This window comes from Castor canadensis, chromosome 13, assembly GCF_047511655.1.
Source record: "Castor canadensis chromosome 13, mCasCan1.hap1v2, whole genome shotgun sequence".
In the NCBI taxonomy this organism is placed as follows: domain Eukaryota; kingdom Metazoa; phylum Chordata; class Mammalia; order Rodentia; family Castoridae; genus Castor; species Castor canadensis.
The window spans coordinates 87,505,493-87,524,193 of NC_133398.1; the positions used below are offsets into that span (position 1 = coordinate 87,505,493).

General features: G+C 39.4%; 1 protein-coding gene and 1 pseudogene across 3 annotated transcripts in view; both read right to left on the minus strand.

Moving 5' to 3' along the window:
- The window catches only part of LOC141415522 (E3 ubiquitin-protein ligase UHRF2-like), a 74,370-nt gene that overhangs the window by 1,866 nt on the left and 53,803 nt on the right, over positions 1-18,701 (minus strand). Inside the window, exon 7 of one of the 3 annotated variants that reach the window (XM_074052226.1) lies at positions 1,930-1,951. The exons of 1 other annotated variant lie outside the window; for it this stretch is intronic. The gene's annotated coding sequence lies outside the window, so the exon portion shown is untranslated. Of the gene's footprint in view, positions 1-1,929; positions 1,952-12,524; positions 12,638-18,701 lie in introns of those variants that run through there. One more of the 3 variants, XM_074052223.1, reaches the window with a different exon arrangement.
- LOC141415472 (protein argonaute-4 pseudogene) lies at positions 9,704-12,526 on the minus strand (annotated as a pseudogene).

Sequence of the window (18,701 nt, forward strand, 5' to 3'; positions counted from 1 at the left end):
GATCGACATCAGGCCAGTATATAAAGACCTTTCCTACTGTTATGTATTCCAAAGGCTGCAGATAATATATATGAGCTTAAATATATCATATATTAAATTATTTGCTTAGTAAATGTAATATTAAAATGAAATACTCTTTATCCTATTTAAACACATAATAAATACCAATAATATACTCAAAATGTTTTTATTGATGATGACCCTGTTTAACTGAAGTTCATTTTAAAATTTTTGGTTTTGAAATGTTCTCTCTGCTAATCCAATCAGTGTTTTCTTCCTTCTAGGATTTGCTTCAAACTTTATGCTTCAATTCTGGTGCCTTTCCCTCTTTTCATCTTCTTCCTGCTCTTTCTCCTACTTTTATAACTCTTCCAAAAATTTGAAGGGACTTTGGGAGGCAGAGGAGATGGTGTGTGTGGTAAGTCCACTGTTGTGATCCATAGTTCTAGAAGAAATACTGAAGCAGAGCCATCAGTTAACTGGGTGAACTTGGGAATTCACTTTATATGTATGGTTCTCAATCTCTTCTTCTTTTCTTCCTCTTCCTCTTCCTCCTCCTCCTCCCTTCTTCTTCCAGTACTGAGGTTTGAATTCAGGTCCTCTCACTTGCCAGACAAGTGCTGTACCATGTAAGCCACACACACCCCAACCTTGTTTTTTTTTTTTTTTTGCTTTAGTTATTTTTCAAGTAGGATCTCATACATTTTATTGGGGGGGCAATATTCATGTCCCTTGTTTTAAATTTCCATATAAATGTGGGTCAGCTTGTCAATATTGTGAATTAATTTCATTGATTCTTATTTTGATTGCAATTGCATTAAATCTATTTATCAACTTGGGAATAAATTAAGTCACACCTTGATTTAGTCTTCCAACACACAACTTCACTGTGTTTCTCTATGCAGTGATTTTGATTGATATTTTTCTTCTGACTTAGTAGTTTTCTGCACACAGATTCTGTACATACTTCGTTATGTTTGTACCATAATTTCTCATCTTTAGTACCACGGTATTGTCTTTTAGGTTGATTAACTGTTTATTATAGAAGGATTCCTGATATATTGCATGCAGTTTGGGGTGTATTTTAGAAATCAGTAAAATTCACAACCCCATTTATTATGGTGAACTGTGATTGCATTTCTTGGCCTCTGTTCATTACCTTTAATTTTATAGAATAGGATATCAGACCATAGCTCCTCCAACTCCCTTTGCCTTCCACCCTTATTACCCTCTGTGATGAGTTTATTATCCCCATATAAGCAAGCACGGTTTAGGCCTGAAATTTGAAATCAGATTTAAAATTGCATATGTGTTGAAGAAGTGGCCTATGCTATTGTTAGTTCAGAGTTACCTAACAAATTGCCACAGACTACCTGACTTAAGAAGCAGAAATTTGTTTTCTCCCAGCTTTGCAGGTGCTTGGATGGTTAGATTCTGGTGACAGCTCTCCTGCTGAGTCACACTGTGGCTACTTCCTCACTGTGTTCTGATATGGTAGAAAGAGAAAGAGAAAGCTCATTGCTGACTCTTCTTATAACAATACTAATCCCATCATGGGGGCTCCAACTATCAAGACTGACACCTGGTAATTCCCAAATGCCCCACTTCCAAAAATCACATTGGGCATTTGGGCTTCAACAAGTGAATGATCAGAAAATATAAACTGTAAAAGCTTTGTGTACTTGTCAGAATAAGTTAGGTTTTTCTGTTGTGACGAACTAGCTTCTCTATCATCCCGTAATAAAGATGGGCTTTTGAGAGACAGAGGTCTGATCATCCTAGGTCCTCAGAGAGTCAGCCCAGCAGATGTTCAACCTTAGCACCTGCTTGTAGGACCCCAGAGGCTGAAGAACAACAAGGATGGAGAACCACATGTTGTTGAAGCTTCTGCTTGGAAGCAACACTTACCATTCTTTTATGTCATTGAGCAAATCTAGGGGCCAGAGGTACACTGAACAGAAAAGAAATGGGAAACATCATGAAGGAAAGAATACAACAGCAGTAAATAATCCAGCTCAGTGTGCTTGAGGCAGTTTTGAAGGTTTATCATTTAACTCAATGTGTTTTATAATCCTGTCCTCCATGATACGTCAGTTGTGCTATACTTCATCCCTTTGACATATTTATCCCTTTGAGATTTCCATACGCAACACAGAATACAAATCCTTTAGTCCATATTCTATATTTCAGGGACTCCATGTCATCACACCTCCAGCCAAACATGGAAGGATTTTAATGCAAAGTTTAAATGGGGCTGGCATGCTTTTGTGAAATACCAGGAGAGAAGACAGAGGTGTGGAAATATGTGATTCCTTCAGTTAACTGTCAATAAGGAAAGTGTAATATAGGATTGTGATAGCAGCAAGAACATTTGAAATATTTGCATTTTTTTACCCCTGCCAAGACTTAAAGTGGGTTGGAGGCATATGGTCTCATAATCTTCAACCTCAGGAAAAGGTCACAGTCATCACTTGATTTGACTTGTTCTTAAAAACCATACCCTGAAACGAATCACATTTTTGCCTATTCTATTTGTCAATATTAGTTCTCTTATAATTTCAGAATCAAGACGGTGGCCAATATAGTGACTAAAATGTAGTATTTCTAGTATTTCTACACTGCTGTGTATTTAGCCTTACTATATCAAGGCAAACATTGCTTTTTTAAGTGAAGTTAATGAATCAATTTCTTCATTACTTGTCAGTGTATATATCTTGTTCATCTATAATAATAATGTTTGATTCATTTTATAAAGTTTTTATTCCTTTATGGTCAGCCCTGAATCAGAGTAAATGCTTTCATAAAACCATCACAGATCATTTAAGTGTTAACAATAACTAATTGTGAGTGGATGGTGCACCGTCTGGACTTGGACCATGAGGTAGGATCATATATTTACTACCAAAGTGATAATTCCATCATATGAATTTCCATGCTGCTTTTCTTCTGTCATCAGTCCCTCCTGATATCCCAAGTACTGGTAAAAACTGAGTTGTTTCCCACCCCTTTAGATTTTGCACTTTCTGAATGTATACATGTGGAATCATACAATGGATCCCATCTTGGATCTCGATTTTGGTCACATAGTGCAAGGCATTTAAGAATCATCCATGTTATTGCATGAATTGATGGTTTATTCTTTTCATTAATAAATATTTCATTGTGTGGATATACACAGTTTGTTAACTCATTTAGTGATGACAGACATCTGGACTGTTTCCACCTTGGGGCAATTATGAAAACAACTGGATATACAAACCAAGGGGTTGACAGATTTTGCTAAATCACAAAATAAAACTGATAGGGAGTTTATTTAATGCTGCGTCCTTGAGAGAATCTTGTGGCCACCAGAAATTTCTGTGGGAAAGTGAGGAAGGGAAAAAGAGACTTCACCAAATGTGTTTTCCCTACCAAGGAGAAAGAGCCAACAGTTCTAGAAGCCAGGGAGAGAGAACAACAAGAGGGTGTCATGAAATTCACTCACACTCACATAATGACTGTCCTGGAAAAAATGTAGAGGTGGAATTCTCCTTCATAAAGGGTAGAAAAGGCACCTAGGGATAGACACACAATCATTAACTGAGTGTGAGTGTGGGCTGGAGGCATGTCCTGGTCACACTTGGCTTAATTTATAGTTTTGGGAGAGGGGAGGGAATAAAGAAAGGTGAAAGAGCGTGAATATAGAAGAAGTACTATGCATTCATGTATGAAAATGGAACAATGAAACCTGTTGAAACTGTTCTAAGAAGGACAGGGGGGATAACGGGGAAAGATTGAGGTGGCAAACCTATTTAATATATATTTTGAGCACTTTTGTAAATTTCACAATGTACCCCATACAAATATAATATGATAATGAAAAACTAAAAATAGGAAATGAAAACATTCCAACACTAGCAAGTCAAAACAATCTGCCTATTGAATTCAGTTTCCAAATGCAGCCTTCCAATTACATTTCTTATGTTCTTATATCATAACTCTTCACCTTTTCTGTTCTTGCTGTTGGACCTTTTAACGTAATGATGAATTTAACCAACAAAATAAAAGATGAATGATTTCAAAAAATAATAGTAATAGTAGCAGTAATCATCACATTTTACCTAATTGAAAAGTAAATTTATAAAGATTGCATTTGTATTTGACTCAGTCAAATGATGGTGAATAGGTTCAAGACATTTCTAGTCCCTGGTAAGTAATAAGAACTTATCAAACTTTTCCACTTCTCTTGAGTCTTACCGTAATTCCTTTCTAAGGTCATGAATTACTCATAAAACAAACTCTACTTGTTCAACATTAAAAAAAGCAAAAATGAATTGACTTATAATACTATCTATAGATTTCCCTTCATGAGGCCCTTGAATAATATAGTATGTACATTTAGCAGCCATCTTGTATGCAAAATAGCAAACACAGTTATACCTCATTAATAGCATTTCTGTGCTGAGTGTATGTACGTAGAACAGCACCTGGCACATAAAAATTGCTCAGTAAGTGTAAACTCTTATTGTTAATGTCATTACAACAGGTTACTTAGTGTATTCTACATTGATTCAAAGAATTTCATACAAATATTGAACATATGTTCAATTATAACAGGATGATTTTTGGCAAGTAAACTTGAGCTCCATCAGGTGCTGAAAATGTTTTGCCTCCACATCAAATGTTTTTTTCTTTTTGAAATAGCAGACATGCCTTTTATATGGTTTCATAAGTGTGCACTTTATATGGTCAGATATGTAGATGGATTTACATTTTATTTTTTATTTTAAAGAGAACCCATGATGTAGACTTTCATCTTAAATGTGAACTTGAGAATTGATTTTTCAAAATTGATTCTACTAAGTGAGAAAATATCAAGATTGATGTTGGACAGTGATACAGTGTTTCCCACAGAAAACAGAAGTCACACTAGTGACCCACGGGTATGTATGTTTATCCATTTACCCATTAGGCCTTTAGTGCATGTTACAAAGTGAAACAGACAATAACTTCTGTTCAAAAAATGGGTCACTGGCAAGGATGAAAGCTCTCAGCTCATTCCTGAGACCAGCTGGTGAAGAACTGCCTTCGTGAATATACACCCCCACCTGGCTCCATTGAATACATTCTGTCTTGGACTCCTCAGTGAAGAAGCAAAAGAGGCACTTGGGCAAAAGTAAAGCAACTCAGTATGAAACCAACAGTGAATTATAGCCCTAGGAAAGACTCCAGGACCCATTTTTTTTTATCCTTTTGGCTCCAGGTTTAAACACACATCTCATTCCCATCTTAGTCATTTAAATTCCACATATCATTCTAAGTGTAGAGAGAAAAATTAGAAATCTTTGTCTCCAACACAAATAAGAATTTTTGACTCTTAAGTATCAACTCACTTGGGTGCTAGAGTCAACAAGGGTTTATTTGTTTGTTTGTTTATTTTAGCATGGAATTCAGCAAAACTAAAAAATATAAAAGGAAATGAATGTGAGGATTATCTGGCTGAACAGATCAAAACAGGCCATTTCTTGAATGCCCACACTTCATCCCCAGAGTAAACTTCAATGATCCCAGTGCTGAGGGCATCAGTTGAGCATCTCTAATGTGGGAAATATGTGGAGAAAAAAGAAAAGGTTGGTGGAGAAAGGTAGACCCCTTTCTCCACACACCATCAGTGTTTGCTTTCTGATGCTAAAATGAATAACTGAGAAAATCATCTTTTGATGATTAAGGGTTTGTTTTGGCTTACAGTTTTATAGGTTAAGATCTGTATCAATTGGTTTCATTGCTTATTGAGCCTATGGAGAGGCAGCACAGCATGCAAATAAAGGTGGTAAAGGAAGCTGCTCTTCTCATGGCTAAGAAGCAAAAGAGAGAGCAAGTAAGGGACTGGGTTCCACAATCCTCTCTGGGATAGGTCCTCAATGACCTAAGGAACTTCCACTAGTTCCCACCTCTTACAGGCTCCACCATTTTCCAATCCCAGCAGCCCGAGTACCAATTCTGTAACATATGGGCATTTTGAGGGACATTTAAGATCCAAACCAAAGCAGTCCTTAAAGTTTTCTTTTGTATACTTAAATAGATGTGTCACCCTCTACATAAGTCTGGTACAGAATTCCTTGTATCTCACTGTGCTTTTTGTCCTACCTTTGTTCTAGAAGTTCTCTGGTAACATTCCCCTTACATAATACATTTCAGCTCACATAGAAGAAAATCCATGATATTATTTTTCTCATAAAAGCTTTCTAAAACTTAGATGTTATCTAGATGTTTGCCACCCTCAAACCCCCAACATTCTACTCCTCAAATTCCCCCATGGGCTTTCTAGACACATGTCCATTGCACAGCTCATACTGTTGGCACTTGAACTTCCCTGGTGGCCTCCACATTCCAACACTTTATTTTATTGAAGGTGATCTGTAACTGACAAGATTCAATGGGAGTAATGTGTGGGTCCAGGCAAAGGAATCTCAAACTGCTCTGGACAACGACCCTTAGAGAATCCTTCCTCAGCTCTCTTCAGAAGTGATCAAAAAGGATAACTGAATAGTGCATAGAGATTTGAAATAATTGTGGCCTCCTGTGCCCAACTGTCAGTCCTTGGGTGATTGTGCCCCAAGCCTACACAGAGGCTATGCACTTGGGAAGAGGGTTAGAGCTGTGGGCAGGACAGCAAGATTCACACACTGAGGCATTTGAAGGACTGAGAGATGATGAGCAGTGTTAGAGAGCAGGAACCAGGAAGAAGCCCAGCAGTCATATAAAAAAAAAAGTCACATCTGCTTTAGCCATGCTTTAGGACAGACTACAGAGGTTCACAGTCCCAAGATCATGGGAAGTTCATGGGAAGGACATGGCAGGATGCACAGTGGACTGTGAAGTGAGAAATGTAATTGATAAAGAAGAATTTACAGGAAATGGGTTCAGCACTGAAATTACCTGAAGTAAACCAAAAATTTTAGAGACTGAGAACATAGGAGAAACTACCTTGCAGTGGCCACTGATTCCAGGGACTGAAGAAGAGCTCAATGGAAAACATATATGCAACATTCTGAGTTTCACCACCAAAAGGCAGAATCAACTAGGGCCTCATGGAAACTGCTTGTCTGCTCGTCATTACCTCTGTGCAATCTCAAATGCTTTGTCCATATTAGCCCCCTGAAGTAGGCTTGATAAGTCCTATGCAGGGCAGGGCTGGTGGGGACAATGGAGTGTACCACATAACTCATGGGAGCAGCACCTACCTGGTCCCCCACCCCACTTCCTTTCAGAAAACTGCCATGTTTTTGGAACTAGGTGGGATTTGGGTGGGTTATCTCAGAACTTTCTCCTCAAATAATTATTTAATTTGCTCTTATTTTTCCAAGTCTTAGCCCAGGCTAACATAAAATAATATATAGCTTGAGGGACTTAAGCAACAGAAATATGTTGGCCACATTGGAGGCTGGAAGTCCAAGATCAGGATGCAAAAGCATGGCTGGGCTATGATAAGGACTCTTATCCTGGTTTGCAGAGGATGCCTTTTTATGTATACTCATATGGTGGAGAGATAGAACAAAGCTCCCTGTTTCATGAGGACTAATCTCATTCTTGAATGTCCTACTCTCATGACCAAGTTAACTCCTAAAGGCCCCAATTTCCTAACAGAACTCATTGAGAAATTGGGGCTCCATAGGTAAATGTTGGGGGGGCAGAGTAATATTTAAACCATAGCACCACAGCTACTAAAAATGGAAGTGACCAATCCAAAAGACAAGGGACTGAGAGAACAGAGAACTCCAAAGTTTCATATGTTAACTTGTAGGTGGTGTATTTTTCATAATTGCTCTTTTGGAATCTAGACTCAAGGCAAGACTTGGATAATAACTGGAGGGACTCTGACATGCACCTCACCCATTGGCACCTAAGAGCAGCACACAGACACAGAGAGGCTCACAACAGACTTTGAAGGAAAATTGTGTGAAACACCTGTCTGTAAGTGTATCCAGGAACCCCGAGTGTTTTCTTTTTTTTAACTTTTGGCACAAGAATGCCGATTTATTCTCTTTTTTTTGGACACATGAACACAAAATATCCCTGCAGGCCAAAAAAAATTGCAAAATTTAAACAACCATTATCTTATCTCAACATGGGGATACACCCCTTCATTGATAGCTTAGAAAGTACCTCGTATTGCTAGAGACATACATCCAGTCTAAATTTAATAAAAATACATTTTTAAAACATTACAAGTCTAACAGCATAGAAACAAAAATCACACCATTAGTCAAATGAACAAATGCAAACATTTTCAGCCACTTAGACATAGAAAGAGCATGAATATGTCAATAGCAAGGGATAAGAAAATGGTTAATCAATAACAAGATCTTCCCTTTAGTCTTACAAGGAAAAATTCTTGGCGTTGAAGCAGTACTGATACAATGTCCTCAGCCTCCACTTTCTTAAAAGGAAAGCAGAGCTACCACCTTGCTATTGAGCAAGAAAATCTACAGCATATCCACAAAGGTTGCCAGGGTAGGGTGGAGAGAATGAGCTTTGTTAATCAGCAGGTTACCCTTTCCCTTGGGAAGAGGTAGGTAGCTGAGCCAGGCAGGTAAGCTCTGATATAGGCTGGGCACCAGATCCTAAAATGCAGACCATATAGAACATACCTGCTTATAAATCATCACCTTTGGAAGCAGCAAATAGAATTTACAGTAAGAAGGAATATGTTCTACCTGCCCAGAATGCTGGCTGCAGTAAGCCAGCTGTTTCACTTTAGAAACTGCTCAGGAGTCAACAGCTAACAACAAGAACAGAACATAATTGATTCAACATTTGGGTTTTCACCACTCTTACTGCCCCGCTCCTTATCCCCAAATTGTAACTCTTTAGAATTGTTACATTTAAATCTTTCACACCACATAACAGTGCCTAGATAGGCTGATTTTAAAAAACCAAACAGCTCAACACTACTTCTAGAGAATGCACACCTCCCACTGATTGACACATGCATAATGATTCAGACAGTCTCGAGGGGGTTACCTATTCGAATGAATGTCAAACAGAATTAAGTTAAAACTATGCATTCAGACTTGCTTGCAATAGTATTGCTGCAACTCTGATTCTGCAGTGATTTCCTCTTAAAGATTCACCCCTTAGCGAGTTTTTGCTAATAATCCTACTTCCTCCACATTTTTTTCCTTTTGTCCACAATGTCAGCATTGCACCCTTAATGGTACTGTTTTCCTATAACTATAGGCCTCCCGGCTTTTCCTCCACCACCATACTGGCCCTAGCATACTATGACTGACAGAGGTCATACAAACTATATAGTTCAAGGTCAAGTGTAGAGCCCAGCTTCAGGCAAGCGGATCAGTGCTTCCCGGCACTTGGCCTTGCTCCCTGCTCCATCAGTGCCAGGAGATGGTGAGAGCTTCTTCTGTGCGTTATTAACAAGCAAGCCCGAGGCACTCAAGTGCAGGTGTGGTGCCTGCTGGCCAGCCAGTCAGCCAACAAGAGTTCTTCACATTTTGGACTCCAGAGAGAGTCCCCCTTCTCCTAAAAATCTTCTGTTTTTTCTCCTCTTGGGTCCAGAGTAGCCATGCTGAAGGATATTTTCTGTGCTCTCCCTGAACAAATATGAATAAAAGTGTAGCCAGCCCCTCACCAACATGTCCTGATTTATATAATCCAAGTGAGGTATTTGCAAAAAAGGAAAAAAACTTAAGAAATTAACATCTGCCATCTCTTTACTCCTGCTATGTGCTCCAGTCACAGGACTTGCTTATTTCCCACTACCTGCAGAGATTAAAGACATCTGCCCTTGTCGCAGTGCGCTATAGGACTTGATAGACAGTATAAAACTCTCTTCGAGACCAGTCTCAGCAAACACTGGTGGTGCCGCCGAGCAACAGCACATGGAAATGTAAACTTCAATGTATTTACAAACTTGTTTAAAGACTGAAGAAAAACTATGCTTTATGTTGCTGGGATTTTTGAGACGGCTAGTTTAAGAGATTTGGACCAACTAATGAGTTCAAGCAAACACCCTTCACCATCTGATCCAGTGTTTCCCACCAGCAGTTTCCAGACAGAGGCCACATCATGTCTGTCTCTTTCCCCAGCACCTTTCTCAGCCATATAGAGCATGGCCTCAGGGTCCTTTCTCTCACTCTTGCCATTCCAGGATAGAGAATAGCAAGCCAGTAAGTAATATGTGGGCTGGGAAACACTGGCTGGAACTACCTAGACTATGTAACTGTTGTCCATTACAAAGCATTATCTACACTAAATACAGTATACATTTTCCTATACATTTTAACTGATGCTTGCTTGCTTGCTTGCTTTTGATTAACTCTCTTTGTTTGGATAAGAAAGGAATCCTCTCTCCTTGTGAGTGGAATCCAGAATCTAGTCCAAAAAAAATCAACATTTTCTACAGTTTTAGTTAAATAAAATGAAGAAAAACCCACCAAGTACATTTCAGGTTGAAAGAGAAACAAACAAACAAACAAGAAATTGCACTGTAAGTAATTGTGTGAGTAACCTTGATTCCCAGGGGGGACAAATTTAAATGCTGGTATATTTTTGCAAATGCAGCATCACTCAATGTGCCTTATGGACTGGCAAACCTATCCAATAAGGAAACATCCTGGTTCTAGCTTATTAAAACAAAGTGATAGGACACCAACTGTGACTATAAAATAGGTTAAAAACAATTCTTTAAAAAGGCATGGAAATATGTGCTTTTTTTGACTGGTTTCAGAAATTGCCAGATTATGATATATAAGAAATAGTTGATAAAATCATACCAAAATCTCATCTAGAAAAACTACATCACCAAGGGAAGGAAGAGGAGGAACCTTAAAAAAATGCTTATTACCAAGGTTAACTTTCTATGAGAAAAGTTTAAAAATCATTTAGATCTAACAAACTACACAGCAGCATAAAATGGGCACTTTTGAAAACTTGGAAAAATACTAAAAGCTATTTTTTTTCAAATAGGGAAAAACAAGAGTACTTTTACCATGGCAGTGCTATCTGTCACTGTGACATGCATTACATCTGTTTATGTCACACATTCACAAAAGTCAACCAAATAGGAGAACTGCCTGTTTGAATCTGCAGCCAAACATAGTGCAATTGCCTGGCAGCCTGTACTTGCACCAGCACAAGTCTGCAGAGATCAATAAGATAAAAGTAGTAAAACTAATAAAACTCTGTAAAACTTTCAAAAAATTAATGCTCATTAAAGGCATTTACAGTGACAAAGTCAGAAATCTCCATTAAAAAGTCTATGGGCCCACCCAATTAAATAGTTACATTGAACTGAAGAAGGTTGTTTGGTTTCTTTTCTTTCCCACTTTATGCATACACCCCACTCAACGAACACAGAAAAAAGGAATATTCTTCTCTTATAAGACTAGAGGGATGCGGTGAACACCACAGCTAGCAAAATATTCCATAGAAACCTTTCTTGTAAAGTCCTTTAGAAAGTTCAGGCTGATCAGCCTTTGCACATTGAGGTAAAAATTCTGTCCAGTGGATCATCAGAAAAGATAATCTATGAGTATCTATTATTTTAGAAAAATGGCTCAATTTTGTTGGTGCATCAGACAGTGCTGCAGAGTATATTTTCAGTGCAACTATTACGAGCTGCTGGTAGAAGACCACCCAAAGTCAACTTGCCTCTAGCTAGAGGTGGTAGGCATTCGAAACATTTTGAGGCTGTGTGGGGTGCCAGACCAGTTGAGTTCTTTTTCTGAGACTCTCAGGCAAAATACATTGTGTGCTGGGCATCATGGTGGATTTGCACAGCCTTAGCCAAGGCTTGAGGATCCCAGCCGTTGCTCTGTCCTGACACATGACTGCCTTCCGCACTGTCATGATCTTTATCCAGCAGATGATACCTTGTCCTAAATGCGACAAGCCAGGCATAGTATGCTGGAGCTGGAATAGAGACAGAGTGTGTGCACCTCACATAGGTGTGGCACAGCTGCTAAGTCAGTAGCTGGAGTTCATCTGCAGTGAATCAGTTGTCATCCCATAAGACCTGGTAATGTGAAGGACGGCTGGTTCCCTGAATTCCTGCATGACTACAGAGGTAAAAGTCAAACTCAGATGGATGTGTGATGGTACTGTCCACTGTAGTCCCTGCTGGGACATTGCCACTTTTTCCCACCCTTTCTGTTTTATCTGCACAGAAGAGTCGAGTGTGATGTCTCTTCTGCACAACAATATATGTTATTCCTGGCCGGTAATCTTCTTCCAAGCTTATACATGCCTTTCAAATTGCTATTAGTTCTGGCCAAGCTACCTGTTTCATGTGTCCCTCAGACACCCCTCCGTGGTAATAGATGAACCGAGTGGGTTTGAAGCGAGTAGACTTGTAGAACTGGAACGATCCCCGGAGGCCGCTGCTGCCGCGCGGGCCCAAAAGTTCCAGCCCACCACCGTGGTGGAGACCTTGGATGCTGACTCCCAGAGATGCTGAGCTGACCAGAACTGGAAACCCGTGTGAGTCTGGGGGGGACCAACGAGCTTTGGGATCCAAGGGAGCCTTTGGGTTTCAGCATCCTGTAAGACTTTACTTACCCATTTCAAAGCGGCATGAATACCTGCAGAGTTCCGGGGAAAAAGTGCTGGCCAGCTTCCCAGTGCAAGCCACGATCCACTTCTACAATAATGAGTCTGAGTCAGTTTCTGAGGAGGATGAACAAAGCAAAGACGGCCAGCCCTTCCACCCCACCCAGCCCTTCCACCTCACCCAGCCCTTCCACCCTCAGTGCCAGGAGGCGGAAGGCCCCGAGGAAACCAGCCCTGGAGGACAGGACAGAGCCCATCTGATAAACGCATCCAGAGGATGGGGTGGCCTATGTGGTAAGGGACAGCTCCCTCACGGTGACTCTCCAGGGGGCAGTGGGTACTCCTCATCCAAGTGAGGGTCTGCTTCATCCTGGGCCCACTCTGTGACCCCCACCCATGTCCTGGGGACAGCCCAGCTGGACTCAGAGGGGCAGGCTGCTTGCCCTGCCTGTGCCCAGAACCTGTTCAGAGTAACAACTAAGCTTTTACTTTTTCTTCCCTTGGTGATTCCTTTCAGTGTGCTCATGCATATCTTTGAGAAAGAGTACCGAGACAGAGGCTTGTGTCAACACAGGCTGCCATCAGCTTTGCCACTCTGCTGATCAGATCACAAATTATGCCTACATACATTAGTCACCCACCCCTGATTCTCCTTTAACCTCAGGCTCACTACCTTGCTATTTTCGCTTTTGTAAAAATAAGTTAGATGTTAAATTCTAGTTTTAACCCATTGTTGATGTGGTTGCTTAGAGCCATCCCAGAATTTTTTTTTACTTATGAAAAAAAAATCAAAATGCCGAGAAATTTCCATTAGAGTAACAAATAAGAAGATAGGGATTTCTAAGGGGTAACTCTGGAGAAAAATGTATGTGATAATTGTCCAGGGCTGTGTGTGAGTGTGCAGTTACCGAGGGTTAGGTCTTCTTAGTTGGTGGACTGCTCATTACTAGAATGGAATAACATCGTTTTTAATTGAAATATCTGATGTAAGTTATTTTGAGTTTTTTTACATTTTGATGATCAAATCAGTGTATCCCTTAAGGTTTCTGATGTAACTATCTTACCCATGGTTGTTTTCCTGTATATAGCCAATTTCTACTCAGAATAAATACTTTGAAATTAAAAAAAAAATTAAAAAAAGGGGAGAAAACAATGAACACAAAGGAAATCTAGGAAACCATCAGGGACTACCTTGAGAATCTATATTCAAATTAATTTGAAAATCTTGAAGAAATTAAGAAATTTCTAGATACATATGACAATCCAAAACTAACAAAGAAGGTAGTAATCACCTAAACAAATCTCCACCACACAATGAAATTGAAGCAGCAATAAAGAGTCACCAGAAAAAGAAAAGTTCTACCCTCTGATGGATTCGCCTCTGAATGCTATCAGACCTTTAAAGAAGAACTAATACCAACATTCCTTAAACTTTTCCATGGAATAGAAAGGGAAAGAACACTGCCTAACTCATTCTATGACAACAGTATTATACACATTCCAAAACTAGACAAGGACACTTCCAAAAAGAAGTACAGCCCAATCTCCTTAAAGAACATTAATGAAAAACTCCTTAATAAAATAATCGCAAACTGAATTCAACAACATACAGTAAAGCTCACACACCATGACCCAGGGACTCAGGGATGGTTCAGCATATGCAAATCATTAAATGAAATACAACACATTAACAAAAACAAAGACAAAACCACTTGACCATCTCAACAGATGCAGAAAAGGCTTTCAAAAGGATTCAACACCATTTCATGTAAAACCTCTGATGAAACAAGGAATATAAAGAATTTATTTCAACATTATAATGACAAACCTATAGACAACATCATACTTAATGGGAAAAAACTGAAGCCATTTCCCCTAAAGTCAGGAATGAGACAAGGGTGCCTACTCTCCCCACTCCTAGTCAACATAGTCTTAAAATTCCTAACCAGAGCAATAAGGCAAGAAGAAGAACTACTAGGAATACAAATAGGTAAAGAAGTAGTCAAACTATCCCTATTTGCAGATGACATGCTCTTACACATTAAAGACCCGAAAAACTCCACCCAAAACTCCTAGACACTGTAAACAGCTTCCGCAATGTAACAAGATACAAAATCAATTCATAGAAATCGGTAGCCTTTCTATACAACAGCAATGAACAGATTGTGAAAGAATATAGGAAAATAATTCCATTTATAATAGCCTCAAAAAAATCACACATTTAGGAATAAACTTAACAAAGGATGTAAATGACCTCTACAAGGAGAACTACAAACCAATGAAGAAAGAAACTGAAGCAGACTACAGAAAGTGGAAAGATCTCCCATGCTCATGGACTGGCAGAATCAACATAATAAAAATGATTACACTACCAAAAGCAATCTACATGTTCAACAAAATTCCCATAAAAATCCCAATGACATTCATCACAGAGACTGAAAATTCAACCATAACATTCATTTGGAAGCACAAAAGACTGCTAATAGCCAAGTCAATACTTAGCAAAAACAGCAATGCTGGAGGTATCTCAATATCCAACTTCAAGCTATAACACAGAGCCATAGCAATAAAAACAGCATGGTACTGGCACAAAAACAGATATGAAGACCAGTGGAACAGAATAGAGGACCCAGATATGAATCCACACAGCTATGCCCATCTTATTTTTTAACAAAGGTGTCAAAAATATATGATGGAGAAAAGACAGCCTCTTCAACAAATATTGCTGTAAAAACTGGTAACCTACCTGTAGAAAACTGAAACTAGATACATACGTGACACCCTGTCCTAGTATCAACTAGTACTAGTATCAACCTGTAGTAGTATCAACTCAAAACGTATTAATAAACCTTAATATCAGACCTGAAACCTTGAAGCTAGTACAGGAAAGTGCATGGAATACATTGGAAGCAATAGGCATAAGACTTCCTCAGAAGAACTCAAGTAACTCAGCAACTAAGAGAAAGGATTGACAAATGGGGCAAATTGAAAAGCTTCTGCACAAATAAATGGTCTCTACATTGAAGATGCCAGCCACAGAATGGGAGAAATCTTTGCTAGGTATACATCGGACAAGGGTCTGATAACCAGAATATACAGGAAGATCAAAATCTAAACACCTCCCCCCAAAATCAATGACCCAATAAAGAAATGGGAAACTGTACTAAACAGAACTTTTTCAAATGAAGAAGTCCAAATAGCTAAGAAACACATGAAAAAATACTCACAATCCCTGGCCATAAAGGAAATGCAAATCAAAACCACACTAAGATTCCACTTCACTCCTTTTAAAATAGCTAGCATCAAGAACACAAGCAACAACAAATGTTGGTGAGGATGTGGGGAAAAAGGAACCCATATGCTGCTGGGGGGGAATGTAAGCTAGTACAAACACTTTGGAAAACAATATGGAGGCTTCTTAAAAAAAATAAACATAGATCTGCCATATGATCCAGCAATCCCACTCCTAGGGATATATATATACACAAAGGAATGCTAGTCACATTACTACAAAAGCACCTGCATACCCCTGCATACCCATGTTTATTGCAGCATTATTCACAATAGACAAGCTATGGAAACAGCCAAATGTCCCACTACTGACAAATGGATAAAGACAATTGTGTATAAATACACAATGGAATTTTATTCAGCCACAAAGAAGAATAAACTTTTGTCATTCCCAGGTATATGGATGGAACTGAAGAACATCACCTTAAGCAAAGTTAGTCAGGCTCAGAAAGCCAAAAAATTGTATTTTCTCCCTCATATGCAGGTTATAGACCTAAAACAACTGCAGCAATATTATGGCACATGGGTCGCACTAAGGAGATACTGTGCATGGGAGGGGATAGGGCAAGGGAAGGAAACCAAAAACTTGAATGCTGTTGATGTGCTCCCTGTATGGGAGCGAATATAGTATTCTTAAACTGGCAGAGGCCACTATGGGAAGGGGACTAGGGAGTAGTGACGAGGACTGGTAGATATGCATACATGCATGGAAACAACACAAGGAATCTCCCTGCATAGCTACCTTTACCTTAAACTAGCAAAAACGTCATGTTTTTCTTATCATCTTTTATGCTTTTTCTTCTACAAAATTAGAGAACAGGAGGGAGAAAGCGGTTCTGCCCGGAGGCAGCGGGGATGGGGGTGGGTGGTGGAGAGAGGAGATGGCACAAATAATGTATACACACGTAACACAAAAATGGCACCTGTTGAAACTGTTCCAATAATCGGGGGAGGGGGTGAAAGAGAGCAGCAGAGGGGGAAATTCAAGTATGATATATTTGATACATTGTAAGAACCTTTGTAAATACTCCAATGCACCTTCACCCAGCACAACAATAATAAAAAATAAAATAAAAGTTAAAAAATACCTCCCACACTAAAATGTTATGCAAAAGTCTCATTAATATTCTTATACTACTTGGAAGGTTTTCATTTTTAACAACATTTTAAAAATGAACTTAGATTTGCAGAACCACAAAGTTGGCACAGAGAAGTCCCGCATATCATTTAACTAGAGTCAAGTAATATCACCTTACATAATCATGATACTGTTGTCAATACAAAGCAATGTACACATATGCATTTATGGTAACAAAACTACAGCCTATTCAAATTACTCAGTTTATTCCACAGATGGCTTTGTGTGCTGTTGTTCCAGGACACAATGTAGGATAGTGAACCACTTTTAGTAATCTGGTCTCACTAATTTTCAACTGGCTAAAATTTTATCAATCTCTATTTTTGTAACTGATGTAACATTTGAAGAGTATTGGTCAGGTGACTTCTAAAATAAAGGTCAGTTTGGGTTTGCCCAATGTTTTTTCATGATCAGACTGGGGCTTTGGGAAATAATGAGGCTAGAAGCATCTGCACTGGTTTGCAGTGGTGGAAGGTGTCCTTTTGATGCTCCTGCCTCTTGTAGGGATAAAATCTGGAAGGAGACTGGATGGCTATATATCTATTAAAATATCAGTACCTGTGGTCTGTGGGTATCTCAGAAGAATTTACAGTTGTTCTTCACCAACTGTCCTCCCCGCACTTACTGGCCATGCTTTACATCACTGTGTGATGCCATGTTTTCTGTTGTAGACACTCCAGTGTTTCAAATGGAAACAACAGGACACTAGCATGACTATAGTCAAATGTAATAGTTTTACTCTAGACTCAAGAAAACTGATGCCTGGGGAGAGATTACCCCTCCCAAGGATAGTCAATTCTTAGAGAGGCTCAATATGCCTTCCCACGCAAATTAACCTGTACAAATCATCTCCTCCAATTGCCTCTTTCATGTCTTTTGCATATCCCAGACCAATATTCCCCTGTACTGGTCTCCCCAGGACCAGGCATAGGAAAACTTGAGAAGGCTTCTCCACTGCATAGCATGCTGAAATGATTCAAACTAACTTACTTACTCTGCCTCACCTGTTCTTTCCCACAGAAATCACAATCAAGGCTTTTGCCATGTTTTCCTCTCATGTCCTACGCGTTCCAATGGACCCAATGCTTCCAAAGTGGCCTTACTTGAATGATGTGTCCCCTTCCTTTTGGGAACCAGGAATGTCGAGTAGTCTTGTTAATGGCAGCTGTCTTTTTCGCTCTTGGACATACCATACTGGAGTGACCCTAAAGTACAATCAAAAAAGTGTGGTGCCTCTTATCTTGTTCCGGCCTCTTTCCCTTGCCTTGCCATGTCACCTGTCACTGCACCCTACCCTTCCTTATGTGACCTCTGCTTCTCTGTGCCCTTCTTGGTGAAGTACCCTCAGGAAGTCATATTGCCATCTTGCTGTCCTTAGCAGGCTCTCCTCCTCACTCTATGTACTCTGACTGATGCCACCCTTCTCTCACTTTGAAAATGACTCAATTGCTATTTTTCTCAGCCTCATCTCTCCAGCCTGGACTTCTCCCCAACTCTTAGGCTAAATATGTTCAGTTCTGTTTTGATAAAGTTTTACTGGAACACAGTCATGTGCATACGTATTGACCATGGCAGCTTTAACACTACAGCTATAGGACTGAATGGTTATGGCAGGCAGTATGTACCACAGAACATGAAATATCTTTACTCTGTTGCTCCACAGAAAATTTTCTCTGGGCCATCATGTGTACTCAGTGTTTCTATGATGATATCTAACAAGTCCTAG